Genomic DNA, 19,806 nt, shown 5'->3' with positions numbered 1-19,806 from the left:
ATTTGTTTAGCTGTTCACCTGTTAATAAATATTTAGGTTGCATCCAGTCTGATTATTATGAATAAAGCTGACATGACCATTTATGTATAAGCCTTTTTGTGAACATAGGTTTTTACTTCTTTTAGGTCCAGACTTAGGAGTGGATTTGTTGGATCCCATGGTGAATGTATGTTTAACTTACTAAGAAAACATAACAGGTTCCCAAAGTAATTGTACTATTTTATATTCCTACTAGCAATGTATCACAGTCTAATTTGCTCCACATATTCAGCAACACTTGGCATCTTCTAAGCCCAATTTATGATATTGTTATTCTTTCATGGTTAGTGATTTGTGTCATGACTGAAATTTTTGCCTACCCTGAGGTCAAGAATATTGTGTCCTAGAATTTTGTAGTTTTTGCATTTATGTTTATATTTATGATCCATTTTGAGCATAATATTTGGTATGGTACCAGGTGAGGATTGAGATTGAAATTTTAAACTTTTCTTTTGCCACCTTTGGTGAAAATGATCACACACACACACACACACACGGTCGTCACCTGATACCATACCCAAAATATGAATATATATATGGACCTTGATTCTTTTCTTATTCCAATAGAATATTTTCTTGATTACTGACTGATTTATGATAAATCTTGATATCAGGTAGTCTAAATCCTCCAACTTTTTTCTTTCACAACTTATTTTGCTACTCTAGATCCTATGCATTTCCATATAAATTTTAGAAACAACTTATTAATTGCTACACAAAACTAGATGAGAGAGTAGTTGAAATTACATTGAAATATACAGAACACATTGAGAAGAAAACATGTAGTAACATTATTGCATTATCCAATCTGAGAAAATATTATATTTCTCCATTTATTTAGGTATTTTGTCTCTGTTCTTCAGTTCAAAACCTAAGAAAAGGTGTCTGGTTCAACTCAAAGTTTTGAGTTAAAACCCACATCTTTTTTCCTAGCTCATCACAGGGCAGGGTCCTAAAGTTGTTTTCATACTCATCCAGGGCTGAGGGTTGAAATATATTTTATCAGAGGAGTATGTTTAGGACATCAGATTATGATGATAATCTTTTATACATTACTTATACATAACACACAGGAGGATGGATTTTGTTAGTATAAAAAGGAATCCTTCGTTATCAAATGTATACTTATTTGGTAAGCCCATTAAAGGAATATTTATGTAAAAAGCACTGGATTTCACTTGACACATGGCAATTTGATTCCAGGAAGCTATATATGGCAAACTTAGTCACTGAAAAAGAGGGTACTGGTTAAGAAAGAACACACATGTGCACACACATACACAGATAATAATACCCAAAAAAGGCAAATCTCAAAATTAGATAGAACAAAACCAGCAAAACTCATATTTATTCTCTTAAATCAAAGCTAGAAAAACTTCATCACCAGAAGGAGTTCATCTGGGAAACATTGGTCTATATTTTATTTGGTATATAAACTTTGGATTAGTTAAGTGCCAGTTAATTATTGAAATTTGAAAAGAATATAGTTAAAATGGCAAAAATCTTCATTCCTTTCTATATGCTCTTTTATAAATTTGTTTAGAACTTGAATACTTAAATCATAACTGAACACAAAGAAAATAAATGGTCTCATACACGTTTCACAGAGAAATACACTTATTCCTAGTTGGTCATTAGTAAGTAAAAAATGAGGGATATCTTAACACAATCTATTCTCTTTCTCTTCTAGGAACTTAAAACAGAGCATAAGGATATATGTTCTATATTGGAATTTGGAGATTTCTATCTGGGGACCCACTTGCCTTAATGATTCAGTGTTGTCAATAAAAATGTGTAGGTGAATATAAGAAAGGATATATCAAATAAATGGAAAAATATCCTCCCCAAAGACAAATTGGGAACCAAGGCCAATTGGCAGTGGCAGCTTTAATGGACCCAAAGTTCTTCCCTGGTCTAACATGTTACATTATATAAACTCTATTGTACCACTGCTCAAGAATTGGAGTGAATGGGGGCTCCTGAGTGGCTCAGTCGTTGAGCGTCTGCCTTCGGCTCAGGGCATGATCCTGGATCCCTGGGATCGAGCCCCACATCGGGCTCCTCTGCTGGAAGCCTGCTTCTTCCTCTCCCACTCCCCCTGTTTGTGTTCCCTCTCTTGCGGGCTGTCTCTCTCTGTCAAATAAATAAATAAAATCTTAAAAAAAAAAAAAAAAAAGAATTGGAGTGACTGGACAATTTCTTAGAAAAATTCTGGATTGGCCTGCCTGTATGACAGTAGCCTATTTCCATTGGAGAAAGGCTGGTATTCCATTTGGACAAGGAGAGTGATCAGGCTTTATAAATTTTATAATTAATTGTTGAATTTATCCCTGGTAATTTGACTTTGAAAGCATACGAATTTGCCTTCTTTGTGCGGTATAAAAATATCATAATATTAGGCCATCTTGGGAAGGTGAACACTGAGCTATTTGAAGAGATTGTTAAAATACATATTTGGTGCAAAGAGAAGAGAAGAGGTGGATATGCTGGAAGGACTATTTAGCTAGCACAGAGTTCACACTCAATTTAAGGACTCAGATTTAGACTTATATTTTCTCTAACTGAAGTTATGGCTTAAATTAGAAAAGAGGATTTTTTGTAGTAAAATATTAGTTTTAACATAAGAATGTACATACTTTAAGATCTTATTTTAGAATTTTAAAGAATGTACTGCATATATTTAAAAGAAATGTCTTGAATTTCTCTTGATACATGACTAAACTTGGCTAGACCCCTGGAGGTTGAATTAAATTGGTTGAGTTCCTTATTCAATGAATTTCATGGATTATAATTCTGTAATCTTTCATAATGCATAACTGCAGTAACAGATCCAGTTCTGTTTTTGCTATATGCATCTTGGTAAGAACATGAGAGGCAGTGTAACAAAGACACCATGTAGTGAGTATTCAGAATGTGGGTTCCTGAGTCAGAGAGAACTGTTATATAAATAGCACATGTCCAAATTATGTATCTTCTCTAAATTTGGTTTCTTCATTTTTAAAGTGGGGGTTTTATTGTTGATTTAAAACTTAGATACTTTAGTACCATACACAATGCCAAGTGCATAATCAGTGACCTGTAAGTAATAGTTAATATCATCATTATTAAGAATATCATCAAAAAACAAAAAGAATATCATCTACAACTTCATTGGATTCTCTATACATAGATTTCCCTACATAAAGAATCTTTAGAATTTATTACAAGGAAAAAAAAAGTTTTCTTTCCTAGAAGGAATTGTTATGCTTTTCTTTTCCAGATACAGACAGCAATGTAATTTATGCTTATCTCTTTACTCTTATTGCCAAGCTGTTTTGTATCAAGTTGAAAGTCTAATTTTAAAAATTGTATTTACTTTTACTCTTGGTATATTTACATTCTTTTTCTTTCCTTGGTCTTGGGCTTCTTTAAAAACTGTGTTACCAATACACAATTTTAATAGTGACAGATTTCTAATGCTTTTTTTAAAGAGTAAAACAATATAGTTGGATTCTGAACTTGATATATGAGCATAGTTTTATAACTGGTGGACTACATTTTCCAAGAGTCTTTTTCATAGTAAGAAAGAACACATCCCAATGGAAGAAGGAATTAAGATTCACAATTCTAGCCAAATGAAATAGGTCACATTGAACATATAAATCCAATTGGAAGATTTTTAAAAAGTATTAGATAATCAGATACAATAATTTAATAATCATAATCAAAGAAAGCCTGTCACCTGAATGTAAGAAAATTTCAGTATTAGAATTTCTATCAAAATAACTCACTACATTATTAAATAAGAGGAGAAAAATCATGTATCAATTGTCTCAAAAAATCTTTTGATCAGGTTCACTTATTTTTCACAAAAATCTTTATTAGCAAACTAGAAATAAAATGAAATTTATTTTAATTGGTAAAGGTTAATCATTTGAAAAATAGGGTAGATGTTTTTCTTAATGCAGAAAATTTAGATTCATTCCATTTATTTTTTTTTAAAGATTTATTTATTTATTTATTTGGGAGAGAGAACATGTGCACAAGCAGGGGGAGGGGCTGAGGGAGAGGAGCAGAGGGAGAGGAAGAAGCAGGCTTCCTTCTGACAGGGAGTCCAAAGTGGGACTCAATCCCGGGACCCTGAGATCATAACCTGAGCCTAAGGCAGATGCTTAATGGGCTAAGCCACCCAGATGACCGATTCAATCCATTTAACTTAGGGAAAAAAAAAAAACATACCCATGATATTGCTAAGGTTTAACTTAATACTGGAAGTATTGGTTAAAGTTATAGAGAATAAAAAGCTAAAATAAAAGATGTAAGGATTGAAAAGAAATGATAAAACTCTTATTTGAAAATGATTTCCCCGTTTGGAATCACTGAACAAACTGCTAAAGTGAATAGAAAATTTAGCAAAAAGCAGTAGCATTTCTTTGCTCTAATACTTCTTAAATGGGAAATACAATTAAAAATTTGTCAATAGCAACAATAACTATAAAATACATAAATATTAACCTATAGTAGAATATACATGATCTCAATGAAGAAAATTTAAAACTTCAGTGATGATAAAAGCATATAATCTGCATAGCAGAATGTATAAATTTGTCATATCACTAACTTGCACACCTGGATCTAAAGTAATATTGTGTGTCAACTATGCTCAAATTTTAAAAATATTTATTTTCAAATTATGCAATTAAAAAAATCAACAACTGGTTATGTCTTTAAATAGGCATTTTATAAAAAGTGCATTGAGTTGTCAATTCAAAATTGAGTATAAGAGCTCTCTTCATAATATTTACAATTTTAGAGTTGCTGGTGAATGTATTAGATTTAATTTAAATATATTTATATTTAGTAAAGAAGCTCTTTTGCTTAAAAAAAGAATATAATCTGATCATGTTTGAAACCTTTAATAATATTTGATGGAATGAATTAGTATAAGGACTTAAATTTGCTTCAAATTAAAGTATGAATTCAGTGAAGATACAGTTAAAATTCAAGTGTACTTTTGTTTTCAGAAACCTGATAAATTTTCTCTAAAATTAACCTGGAAGCTAAAGGTCCATGAGTAGATTTAATTTTGGCTGTAGCAAAGTGGATTCAGTAAAGAACTAACACTTCTACTGAAAACAACTGTAAAAGCCAAACAAAATATATTCAATAAACATCTGAAAGTATTGGAAGAGGATCAAACAGGCATGACTTAAGGAGCTATGATCCCTGAAAGGACTGTATACAAGGTGAACTCCATATTCACCTAAGCCTTCTTCTTCTTTGGGGCATTGTCCAATCACGGTGTTGGGGGTTACAGCACAAGTATGCAGCAGCACAAGGACTGAGCTACAAGCGTACAGGACTAAAGGGAAAACTGTGGGTGCTCTGGGCTGCCAAAGGGAATGGATCCCAACTGATAAAATCTCAGAGAGGACAGAACTGCCAACAGATGCCTCAAGTCTTCCTTTACATGCCTCTGTCCCTAAAATTGGACATACCCAGAGTTCGACTCAAAAACTCTCACCAGGAAGGGCAGCTAGGAAGCTGAGAAGATACGTGTCACATGGATGGTGCTGGGAAGGGAGATTGCAGTTCAGGTCCTACAAGTGGAAACTCATATCTTCACCGTCTCCTGCTTTGACTGATAAATTATTGGACTTGTGTCATGTTACGAGCTGAAGTCAGCAAGACCACTGTATGCCATATTATGATGGTACGCTCTTAGCAGGTATGAGTAAACATTACTTCTATAACTAAGTTTAGTTCATTAACATATTTAAAGAGCTTGGAACAGTGTGTGTGCATGTTAACTATTTTACTGAAAATTAATCTAGCCAAAATCCAGATATTTCCAAATAAAAAGTAGAGGAGATGTGCTACTCACTGCTAATGATCAATATTTTTAATCAAATAAACTATGACAAAAGTAAACACAACATTTAACAACTTGAAACTACAGCGGTGGCATATATAAGATAGGAATGTTTTTTCTTTGTGGAAAGCATTTTAAAAATTCATGCTCTGTACTTTAGTACATAGAATCTCATCTTTTGCCCTTATTAAGTACCAAAAGATAAGCTTATAAACCCACATTTGTAATTCCTCACTATAGCGCATGTATTGCTTGAATCTCCATGAGAGACATCTAACTGGCTGAATTGATTCTCATTAATTATACGTTAGAAGTTAATTATTTCCCAGAAAGAAAAGCATATGTTATATGCACAATGTATAATAATGAAAATGTATAATAATATATACAGAACCTGGATAAAAAAGGGAAAATGAAGTATGCTGTTTTCAACAAGAACCTCAGCAATTCATTATAATGAATAAATATCTACTATCAGTGGTTAAGTGTGTACATAATAAGTGAAAAAAATTCTATTATTCTCTTTTTCTAAAAATAGGCAAACAGTAAAAATGTAGTTATAAGTTCTCTATTCTACACTGACGATACATTTTAGCACAATAAGCTTGCCTGGAATAAAACCTTTTTAGATAAAATAAGTGATATGTTATCTGAGAACTTACAATTATTTTCCATTTAGCTTTCTTCTTATGGCAAATTAACTTGTATATTCCTTGAAAAGATTAAAATGTACCAAGAAAAAAGTTTCAATATGTATGATACAAATACACATCTGAACAGTTTCTTCGTTGTATAGTAAATGGACTTTACAAAGCTATAAACTATTCTGAGTTTATGGGCTTTGGGAAATAATGACCTCCATTAGAGTTTGTAATGCATTCTGGGTGATATCATAAAAAACGTGTCAGCAGAGTAATGTCTCCCTCAAAATGATCACCTTCAGTGAGAAATAAATTGCTTGCATATATTCATAAAAGAATCTCTGTGGACTATTTCTAATTCGTATGCATATATCTTCATTTTGAAATTTTATAGAAAATGGATAGGTCACTATAAATAACCAGATTTCAGTTACTACATAAAAGAATATCTCTTTTTTGAAAAGTGTGCTTGTGTAGAAATATAAAAGTACTTATTAGTTACTTATCAGTCTTAAGTCTATCAACTACTCTGCAGCCACTCCTTAAATGTTTATAAATTAAATTATTTGAACACACATGTTAGGTCATCTTTTGACTGATCTCTTGTTCTTATATAACAGGTATTATACTTTCATATATTCCCATTTCTTCTCATTTAGGATAATGGAATATATTTCCTACTACTAATAATAAGAACAAATAGTGGAAGGCTTATTGTCTCTTCTTACATGCTTTTTAATTGTCCCTGAGTATAAATAATACTATTGAGTGGTATTTCAAGAAGAATATATTACCTGTATATTCAGAACATGATGACTTGTAAAATTGAGCTATTTTGTAATATAAATATTTCCATTGATTTCAGCACAATCACCAGTCATTGCAAATATTACAAACTGACTGAGAATACACTTGTTACATAATTTGCTAGGGAATTTGTAATAGTAAACAAGATAGAAATACCAAAGATGAATCCCTAAATAAGTTCTAAAACTTAAATATTATGAAGTCATCCTTTGCATTAGAAACTCTCAGCTTCTGAACTTTCAAACATTACATCCCATTGACTTCAGCACTATCTGCCCTATTTTCTGTATTACATTTATAGTATATGTAGGTGATGATACATACCTTAGATAAATATATGTAGATATATAATTCATGTGTATTTATAAATAAGTAACATAAAATAAATAACAAAAGAAGCATTCTGTCTATATAATGTATGTCTGATTTTATCTTCTAGGATGTAAGATCTTTATAGACTGTGTCTTGTCTGTAGCTCCATTGGCTGCTAACACAGCAATTGTCACAAAGTTTTAGCAAATGTTTTTTTATCAATGATTATATCAATAGTTCATCTTAAATTTCTATTACTTAAAGGTCAAATAAGTAATAATTATAACTAATATTTATGGGGTGGTTTCTGTGTGGCAGCCATTGTTCAGTCTATACAAACCCCTTAGAAAACGCTAGAATGAAAATGTTAATAAACAGTTTATGTGAATTATCAGCTTCGGAGGATAGCCTAATCAAATTTAAACTAATTTAATTTTATTTTCACTTAGATAATTTAGTTAGAAATTTTTAGAAAAATACTCAAAGGAATAAGACAGGCATTATAAAAAATGAAAGAGTTGTTATGGAAAAGAAGTGGAAAATAATTAAATCAACTTCTACCCAAAGCTTACCTTGGGAATAAAGTCAACAAAGTCCAAGCAAATAGAAATAAAGTTGTTTCCAATATTTGTGGTGTTAACAACCAACTGGCTAGGTACTCCCCTAGATTTGTACTATGAAGCCAACTCAGTCGCATCATAAGATAAACACAGCATTTTGTTAAATCCACTTCGAGTCACGTGTCCTGCTTCTACTTTCGTTCCATTTTGCAAACCATGTAACTATCAAAAGAGTGTCTCTAGAGTGTTATGGTGTAGAAACAGCTGCTTTCTTGAAAATAGGTTACTTTTATTTATCTTGCTTTTGAAAACAAGTCCACAAATTAATTTATTTAGATTGACTTTTATCTATTTTGCTTTGGAAAACAAGTCAAGTCCACAAAATAATTTATTTAGATTTTTTTCCAGAAATAATTTATATCAATCACATCATTTAATCTAATTTTAATTTTGTTTCATTTTCAGTTAGGGAAAAATAGTATATAATCTACCCATGATTTTTCTAAGTGTCAGTTTCATGTAGAATGATTTCATAAGAATACCCTTCTCTTAATTTTGTGACATAAATTATCTGAATTTAAATCCAATGAAAATCAATACCTCATTAGATTCTAAGAAGCAAATTGATGTCTCTTTTAAAAGCTTTATTTTGGAGCAGACAGGAGTGCCAAAGCAGAAGCTGAGGAAGCTCTTTTTAAAAAACAAACACATAAAAACATGGTGCCAAAGCTTTGATTTCGAAGTTTAGAATGAAAAGAGAAAACTCCTCCTCTTGCACTTGTCAGGAGAACAGTGATGTTCTCAATAAAGAGATTACTTTTCCTTTAAAAGTAAAAATGGAAAGGGGATAAAGGGAAAAGATATCTCTAATGCCATCCTTGTGAATGACAATGAGAGTTGTTTTTACTAGGGACATACCCCAGTGGAGTATATATTCATTTTAAAGCTGCCGCTTTTATTTTAAATGTGATTATTTCCCTCTGTGGCTGTAAATTAAGGGCAGCTACTATTAAATTTAATTATTTTCTGTAGCATCATGCAGCTGGGGAAGATTTTCCTCTCAAAAAGCATGATTACAAAGAGAGGACTCTTCTAAACAAAGATCATGCTCTCTTGTTTATGTTCTTTCATAAATTTAAGACTGAAAAATTGAACCATGCAATACAAACAGAAATTTGTTTAAAGAAAATCTAGGCCAAATTATATACAGTACTATGGCAAAACTGCTACTAGAAAATCTGAGTATTTTCTTTATGGAGATACATTTTGTGCAATGAGCTACAATGATTATTTATCATTCCCCATCTACTGATTTGGAAAACAAATGGTAGGAACTGTCACAGCAATAACTACCATCTAACAAATGATCATGACTTTCAGCACATTATTTTTTCAGCATTTATGTTACAGAAGCCTGGTAGAGATTAATCAAAATGACCACAAACAATATTCATAATATTCTTGAAGAAATGAGGACTTCTTTGTACCTATATTATAAAATTGAAAAACATACATATGATGTTTTGGAATCTATAGCCCAGAGTGATACAGTTATACAAAGGTACAAACCAAATTAACAATGATTTTGCCAACGGCTGCAAGCATCATTATTGATTTTGTTCATAAAATTATTTTTAATTGAACCTAATTGTATTGGGAGTGACAAAAGTTTGAGAAGTGACTATCTTCATGAATTCTATTCAGAACACCTCATCTTTTTCTGCCCCAGACCATATCAAATAAAGTAAGTTTCTTTCATGTCAAGTTAAATAATTAGCCAATGCTTTTTTTTTTTTTAGCAATGTGTGGAAGCCTAAAGATAGAAGTTATGCTAACTGTATTAGAAGATATCTAAGTGTGTTGTACATTTAAGTGTAAAAAAATCAAGATTTTTTTTTTTTTGCATTTAATAGGAAGCAGTAAGTTGAACCATTTTACAGTTCAGATTGAAATGCACAAAAGAACCTCCTTGGACAGTAAAAGAGTGGATGAGTGTAATAAAATAATAATAATAATAAACTATAGAGACAAATAATTTTTACAGTAAGAGTAAAGAAAATAGAAAAGATGTTGAGAGGAAGGGATAAAAATTTGCCTTTCTCCTCTGAGAAGGTAATGCACAGCATGGCATATGTACCAGTTGCCCAAGCCATCCAGAAAGTGAGCCACTACTTTCCACAAGGAGGACCTGCAAATACACCAGTCAAACAGACAAACTGAAAGTAAGGCCTACCCAATGAGACTAGAGGACTTCTGGAAAGCACAACATCATTCCTCACTATCCCCTCTGCTCCTGTCCTGATAAGATTGGAGTCTCTTCACCCTCAGCCACTATAACAGAGATGAAATGTATTTGAATATCTGACACCTGCTAGCCTGAGACACCAGCTTGTTGTATTACTATTTTTAATATTTAAAATGTAGTTAGAAAGGTATCTCAATCAGAATTCCAGGTCCGAGATCATGCCTTCCAAATTGTCACACTGGTAGGTTATGCAGATTTTTAAAAACATTACTGCCACTTAGCAAGGCAGCGGGAGATAATTTCTTTTAGGATTCTATTCCAAGTCACTTTGAAGCGACACCCTCACCACCGTACTTCCAAAACAAATTGGAGAGGACAGACAGGCTTGTAGCAAAACTCCTCATAAAGGCAAGAACATCTACCAAAACTTTTTAAGTTGCCTCTTGGAAGGAGCTTTTGTCCAAACTTTTTCATAGTCAGAAAGTCTAGTCAATTTCAGAAGGAAGTCCATTCAGTTTCATGTACAAAAGTTTTAACAGTCTAATCACCTCCCTTTTTTGTATAAAAATAGATATTTTTAATTATTTTTAGATTATAGTTGTAGGGTGCTAAATCATTTGAGTAATATAGTATTGTACAGTGTAAAAAAGTTTCAACAGGGGCGCCTGGGTGGCTCAGTCGTTAAGTGTTAAGCGAATGCCTTTGGCTCAGGTCATGATCCCAGGGTCCTGGGATCCAGCTGCCCATCAGGTTCCTTGCTCAGCAAGAAGCCTGCTTCTCCCTCTGTCACTCCCCCTGCTTGTGTTCCCTCTCTCTCTCTGTCAAATAAATAAATAAAATCTATTAACAAAAAAGTTATCAACATTTTACCTACTTTAATAAAACAATTTTAGTAGCAACATAATTTTTGGGTAGAAATAAAAAATTAAAATGTATTCATGTCACCCTAATATATCAGCATTGATTTTTTTTTTTTTTTTTGAAACATTCCCCACTAGTCCTCTCTGGGCTCAGACCTAGTTTGTGGCAAATCATGGGTAAATACGGGACCTGTTACGGTGCCTCCCTCAGGAAAATGGTGAAGAAGATTGAAATCAGCCAGCGTGCCAAGTACACTTGCTCCTCTGTGGCAAAACTAAGGTGAAAGGACAAGCTGTGGGGGTCTGGCATTTGTGACTCCTGCGTGGAAACCATCGCCGGTGGTGCCTGGACCTACAACACCACTTCTGCCATCACAGTAAAGTCTGCCATCAGAAGACTGAAGGAGTTGAAAGACCAGTGGAAGCACCATCTTTTGAAACATTACTAGCCTATAATAAATCGGTTAATTTATGTAACAATAAATAAATAAACAAATAAATGAATGATTAAATAAAATATTCCCTACCAATCCTTGTCTATATGAATAAATAATTTAACATAGTAGTCATCATCATTTAGATGTAATCTCAATTGTATTCTAGTAAGTATATTATTATCATTTTAAATCTAAGAACATTTTAAAGAATCTTTAAAATATAACTGACGTTTAATGAATCTAAATTTTCTCAAAAGTTTTTGCTTTCTGTAACATTAACACCAATGTCATAAACTAATTTAAAATTAGCATCATAGTTAAACAAACAAAACAAAAGCTTCCAGGGTTGTACTGGTAACAGTTTTTCACAGCATTTTCTCTTTACTAGCTCAGCTTACGTATATCTGTATTTTTCTATACAACTTTTCAGGATTTCCTTTCCTTTAGTACCCATGGTTCTTGGTCACACCACTTCGAAGAATGAAGAGGTAGAACAGAAGAATGGTGGGCAGCAAAGCAAAGTTTATTGGGCAATGATAGTACAAAGCTCCTGAAGAGGGAGGGGACCTGAGAGGGTTGCCCTGAGAGTTTCTACCTCCGGGGGGTTTTATGAGAATGATCAACCCTCCCTGCTCCTGTCATCCCAACAGGTTTGTCCTCATGCTCACCTACCTATCAGGTAGTTGTTTATGTGGGAAAGAGTGGAGGGCTCCTTCCAGGGTCTTGTACAACAACAGGATGGGGTCTTTCTCCTTTTAAAGGTAGTTTCCTCTTAGGACAGGGCCCCTTGCCTCTGCCTGCCTTTCTTCCAACTATCCTCCATTATAACCATATTATAATCAATATTTCTTATGAACATTTACATTGGAAATTTTTTTCCAGATTGCTAATAGCTATATATGCTAGTTTTTCTCTCTCATTGGAATTTTGTATTCTTTTAAATACTCTTCCAATTTGTGTAGTCAAATCACAAAATATCAGATATCTTCTTTAAAAACTTTGGTTTTATCCTGTCTTTGTCTCTTTCTGCTTTGATCACCTCCCTCTCTTATTCAGACCCACACAATCATACACCGAAAAAAAACAACAAAACAAAACTAACCATCCATGTGGCAGGAGGAGGAGGAGAGCTGGTGTGGCCCTGGTTACTGTGCTGAATTAGGAGCTAGTGATGCACAGGAGCCGTTTCTCCTGGATCGGTCATCTCACGGTTCAGCGGCAATTCCACAGGGATCGATGAGCAAGGATGAAAGAAAACAAAATGAAAATATTCTTGTCATGAGACCATTATATGAACAATATTTGAAAAACTTGCTAACTTTTAAAAGAACGTTCTTTGCTGTTCACAAACTGTAAAACTATCCATGCCATTTGTTATTATAAAATTACTGTGGCATTACAGAAAGATTTTTATCAGTGTCTGTGGAAATCAAATCAATAAAGATTGCCAAATAAGCTTCTCTAGAATGTGTTATAGAGAAGCAACTGGAAAAAGTCTGCCTTGTAGGCCCATGTATATATATGTACAGATACATACCTCATTCCAAAGATTTAAGAGGGTTCAAAAAATTACATGAAATGAAGCAAGATAAAAATGCATATAAAGCAGGAAAATTAGGTTAAACAGATAATAAAAGTACAAAAGATAAATAGAGCTAGGAATAAGGACATTATAAACATCATGTTTATGAAGATTTGCATGGCAGAGAAGTATTCCTTTGCTTCCCCAAAGCCATTTTAACCCCCTTCTATTCTGTGTATTCCTTGCCATTCCACTATGGGTTGCCAATGATGTAATTCTGGATAATGAAATCAAGCAGAAATATTTTGAATGATTAATAGGAAATAATTTTTACTTTCTGATAATTGTGAAACAATTTTATATTATTCCCTGAAAAAACCCTTCTCCTTTGCTTTATACCTTTGAATATGAAATGAGAAAATAATGTTTGGAGCTCTTGCAGTCATTTTGTGGCCATGAAAACAACAATATCAGCCTTGCACCTTGAAATCATAAAGCTGCCACAAAAATACCAACAATTACATGTCAGACATCTTATTATGAGAGAAAAATGCACTTCTGTTTTGGTAAGCCACACTTAATCTAGTTTTTGATTACTTGTTACTGACCACACTTTAACTCAGGCAAGCTATATTCTGACTAAAGTTGTACCGTATATTTAAGTTTTTAACAATCAACATGAAGAAGCAAACATGACCAGTTATGATACATATTGCTAATAAAGAGTAAATAATGGTCCTCAGAGTTCTTATTAATGAATGTATTATGTGATGCAGTGAGCAAAACCATTCCCAACCACAATTACACTAAAGGAGAAATCCAGGCACCTTTTCAAAAGATTTGATTGTTCATTTTTTTTTTTTATTGTTTAGGTTAATACCTAGAGATTATAAAAGAAAGCACAGCATATTCCTTTCTCTGCCATCACCCAAGACAGTTTATCATTCTGGCATGCAGGCTTTTAGAATACAAAATTATCAATTCATGACTTGTGCTGGCAGAGTTCATTGTTATATCAGTGTTGGGAAGGGGAGTCAAGATTTTAGAAACATAGACATTAAAAACTGGCCCTACACAAGAGTTATCCTTACCATACAAGAAAGCAAATGATTCTTTTTTTTTTCTCTTATTTTTACTCTGTTCAAAAAATGCAGAGGAGTATATTTGAAAGAGTGGCCTCTCTTGCACCCAAAACCATAAGATACCTAGGAATAAATCTAACCAAAGAGACAAAGGATCTGTACTCAGAAAACTATAGAATACTCACGAAGGAAACCCAGGAAGACACAAAGAAATGAAAAAAGTTCTATGCTTATGGATTGGAAGAATAAATATTGTCAAAATGTCTGTGCTACCCAAAGCAATCTACACATTCAATGCAATCCCTATCAAAATACCATCAACTTGAGAGCTGGAACAAACAATCCTAAAATTTGGAACCAGGAAAGACCCTGAATAGCCAAAGGAATGCTGAAAAAGAAAAGCAAAACTGGTGGCATCACGATTCTGGACTTCAATCTCTATTACAAAGCTATAATCATCAAGAAAGTACGGCACTGGCACAAAAACAGACACTTAGATCAGTGGAACAGAATAGAGAGCCCAGAAATGGACTCTCAACTCAATGGTCAACTAATCTTCAACAAAGCAGGAAAGAATATCCAATGGAAAAAAGACAGTCTCTTCAACAAATGGTGTTGGGAAAATTAGACAGCCCCATGAAGAAGAATGAAACTGGACCATTTCTTTACACCATCCACAAAAACAGACTCAAAATGGATGAAAGACCTAAAGATGAGACAGGAATCCACTAAAATCCTTGAGGAGAACACAGGCAGCAATGTCTTCGACCTCGGTTGCAGTAACTTCTTCCCAGACACATCCCCAAAGGCAAGGGAAACAAAGGCAAAATGAATTATTGGGACTTCATCAAGTTATAAAGCTTTTGCACAGCAAAGGAAATAGTCAACAAAACCAAAAGACAATCAACTGAATTGGAGAAGACATTTGCAAATGACATATCAGATAAAGCACTAGTATCCAAAATCTTAAAAGAACTTATTAAACTCAACACCCAAAGAACAAATAATCCAATCAAGAAATGGGCAGGAGACATGAACAGACATTTCTGCAAAGAAGACATCCAAATGGACAACAGACACATGAAAAAGTGCTCAACATCACTCAGCATTAGGGAAATATAAATCAAAACCACAATGAGATACCACCTTTCACCAGTCAGAATGGCTAAAATTAACAAGTCAGGAAATGACAGAGGTTCACGAGGATGCTGAGAAAGGGGAACCCTCATGCACTGTTCATGCGAATGCAAGCTGGTGCAACCACTCTGGAAAACAGTATGGAGGTTCCTCAAAAAGTTGAAAATAGAGCTATCCTACCACCCAGCATTTGCATTACTGGGTATTTACCCCACAGATACAAATGCAGTGACCTTTACGGGCATCTGCACCCCTATGTTTATAGCAGCAACATCCATAACAGCCAAACTATGGAAAGAGCCCAGGTCATGTGGTAATATATATATATATATATATATATATATATATATTATATATATATATATGGTCATGTGGTATATATATAATGGAATATTACACATACACCCAAAAAATGAAATCTTGCAATTTGCAATGACATGGATGGAACTAGAGGGTATTATACTAAGCAAAATAAGTCAATCGGATGGAACTAGAGGGTATTATACTAAGCAAAATAAGTCAATCGGAAAAAGACAATTATCATATGATCTCACTGATATGCAGAATTTAAGAAACAAGGCAGAGGATCACAGGGGAAGAGAGGTAAAAATGAAACAAGACAAAACCAGAGAGGTAGACAAACCATAAGAGACTCTTAATCTTAGGAAACAAAGTGAGGGTTGCCGGAATGGAGGGGGGTGGGAGGTTGGGGTGACTGGTTCACAGACATTAGGGAGGGTATGTGTTGTGATGAGCACTGTGTGTTGTGTAAGACTGATGAATCACAGACCTGTACCCCTGAAACAAATAATGCATTATATGTTAATAAAAAAGTATTAAAATAAGATAAAATAAAATGAAGAATCAGAAAGAAAGAAAGAAAGAAAGAAAGAAAGAAAGAAAGAAAGAAAGAAAAAGAAAAAAAGTCCTCTCATGTCTTACACACCGTGATTGCCTATACAGCAGAAAATTAGATTAGCCATTTATCTCTACAAGTAACTGGTTTGCATAAAATATACTAGTCAAGAAGAAATTATTATCAATCCAAAAAACCAAGACTGTACTTGTGTAAAGGATTTTTTTTACTTAATATCTAAAAGTCAACAGGGGAGAAGTAGAATGAAGAAGTACCTATCCTTGGATCTTTTGGTAGATAACTGATACAAAAACAAAACAAAAACAACAACAACAACAATAAACAAAGATACAGAACTCATTTATAGACCTTTCCCTGGAATTATCTATTCCCTCTTGAGGAATGAATAACTTCAATATTGACTAAAGAAATAGCCTTTTTTTATGAATGCAGGTTTAAGAAGTAGTGTCAAAAACAGATATATCCTTTAAAATCAGTCTTTTAATTTACAATTGGAAAAAAAACAAGAGACTAACATAGATTCCAGAATGTTAAAACTACAGAAGACCAGCGAAACCAGCTAGTGTATCCTCAATATATTTTAGGCAAGGAAAAAGAGGTTTGCATAAATCTCCTGCAGCTGATGACAGAAAATAAATTATGGTAATTTAAGTTCACCCTTTTTACAGACAGGGATATGTGTAACTTTAAGACTAGAAAGGACATTTTTATCAGCCAACAAAATTGATTAAAAGTATCTAAAACACTTAGTATAATTTTGTTTATATAATTTAATCTGAATTAGATTGTTGACATCAGCAAAAGATTAATCAACATTCTTTTACTTTGTCAACAGTTGGGAATAGCCAAAGCTAACTGATACTATTTTAAGACTGTTGCTGCTTTCTTCCTTTTAAGGCACTGTCCTTGACAAAAGTTTACTTGATATCGAATGCATTATTTCTAAGGCAGTTAACTTACATCTGGGATGCTTTAAGTAAAAATTAAAGGATCACTAGATGGAATGTTAATTCTATGAAAGAACTAATGCTTGAAACAAAGATATGTGCTGCCAGATTGGAATTAAAAGAGAGTAGATGCTATGCACAATATTAAGAGTAGCAGGGAGTGAGTTTGAATACAGTTTCTTTATGAGTATAAAGTTGCTTAACAAGATTTGATATTCCTCCTTTAGTCCAGGAAGCTTTCTTTTTCTTTTTCTTTTTTTTTTAAGATTTTATTCATTTATTTATTTATTTATTTATTTATTTATTTATTTATTTGAGAGAGGGAGAGAGAGCATGAGTTGGCGAGGAGGAGCAGAGAAAGAGGGACAAGCAGACTCCCTGCTGAGCAAGGAGCCCTACCCAGGGCTTTATCCCAGAACCCTGAGATCCTGACCTGAGCGGAAGTTAGATGCTTAGCCGACTGAACCACCCAGGTGCCGCAGGATGCTTTATTTGAAGACAGAGATTCAAGGTTTATTCTTTGTTCTTGCTGTTTCCTTGATTCAGCATTACTCCTTTCACATTACTTATTTTATCATTTATTTGTGGACCCAATTGAATTTGATAACTAGCCTCTTTTTTTTCCCCTTGAGTTTCTTCTCCCTCATAAACTCAGTGGAAGATTCTTCTCTAGAATATTACTATGAACACTAATTCTGCATCTCCTGTATGTCTTTAGTGCCCACAACTACGTTTTCTCCCTCCTTCTAATAAATATCTTGGTTTTATACATACAAATGAGAATTTATACAGTACATCTGGACGCCTGGGTGGCTCAGCCAGTTAAGCATTTTCCTCCGGCTCAGGTTATGATCCCAGTGATGCGGGAGAGCTAGGCTCTTGTCTCTTGGAGTCTAAGAATGAATCTCGTGGATAATGGAGAGTGAGTAAAGCGATAGAAGTTTATTAAGTGAAGATACAGAAAAAGCTCTCCAGAGTGAGAGGGGTCCTGAAAGGGTTGCCAATGAGGGTGTTTGGGGTTGTTCTTTCATAGAAAGCTAACGAGGGAACATAAATCCTTTTAACCCCATTGAGGAGACTAGTGATAACACCTTCAATGGCTTACTTCCTTTTTAGGGTCTGGTTATTCTTTGTTTGTCACAGGTGAGTACCATAAAAAAACATCCACCCCCCAGGCCTAGGGCAGGGTGGTCCTGTTTGTTTCCTTATCTCTGGTTTTCCCACACCTCCACATTTTTGGGATTTCTGTGAGCCTGATCAAATAGGTCCCTATCTCTCCCTACCTAGCCCCACCTGTCCCTTACACACCAGGGTCCTGGGATTGAGTCCCCCATGCTCCCTGCTCAGCGGGGAGTCTGCTTCTCCCTCTCCCTCTGCCTGCTTCTCCCCCTGCTTGTGCTCTCTCTCTGTCAAATAAATAAATAAAATCTTAAAAAATAAATAAATAAAAGAATTTACACAATATACCACCAAGAAAAAATCAACAATCCCACAGTCTAAGTCTTCTGTTTTGCATCTTTATGAACTACCTCCATTTTGACCTTAGTCTGTACTTTCTGTCTGATTAAGTTATCCTTTCTAGCTTATCTTTTAGCTCGGGCAAAAGACCTGGTGGGCAAAGCATCCAGTGATGGGAACTGAAACTAGCCTCTCAAGCAATAACAACTGCCCTGACACCAGCAAGATCCCGCATGATTGACCCCAAGACAGTGATCAACCTGACCTTTACTCCCCAGCTTCCTGTATCCATCGACTTTTGTCCTACATTTTCCTTATATAAACTCAGAAGTATTTTCAGCACTTGGACACAGCCTTTGGAACACTAGTCCACTGTCTTCCTGGTATTGGTCTCACTGAAATAAATTATTTTCTTCTTTCACCATCACTGTCTTCTTGCCTTTGGATTTTGTCAGCAGCGAATGGCTGAATCTTATCTGCTTGGGATCCCTGGAGCCAGGCACTCTTGGACCATGTGCCCTGGTTACATTTATATGTTTCCCCACTTCACACTTCTTAATTAATTCAGGTCTTGCCTATATTAGCCAAACAATTTTTTTCTTAAACCCATTTCCCACATAAAAATATCTTACATCTCTTAACTTTTCATGCCAATTTGTTTTAGTCAAAAAAGAAGAAGAAGAAGAAGAAGAAGAAAAAGAAAAGAAAGAAAAAGAAAGAAAGAAAGAAAAAGAAAAAGGAAGATGCTGCCTTCAGTTCCCATTTCCTATTCATTCTTTCCAACAATATACTAATAAAATGGCATTGCCTGAAATTAATGAATAAGTTATAGATATCCAGGGTCTTTAGTTTCTTTCCTAGGTTGTTTTGAAATGTTAATCACTTCTTTCTTTATCACTTGAGTGATTTTCTGACTATCATTTATCTCCATCGTCTTTCAAGTTCACCAACACTTCTCTTTCTTTTTAACATTTCATTGAATATTTATTGAGTCCTTTCTCCATTCTAGACCCAGGGCTTCTCTGATCACA

This window comes from Ailuropoda melanoleuca, chromosome 5, assembly GCF_002007445.2.
Source record: "Ailuropoda melanoleuca isolate Jingjing chromosome 5, ASM200744v2, whole genome shotgun sequence".
In the NCBI taxonomy this organism is placed as follows: Eukaryota; Metazoa; Chordata; class Mammalia; order Carnivora; family Ursidae; genus Ailuropoda; species Ailuropoda melanoleuca.
This window is presented reverse-complemented; position numbering follows the sequence as displayed.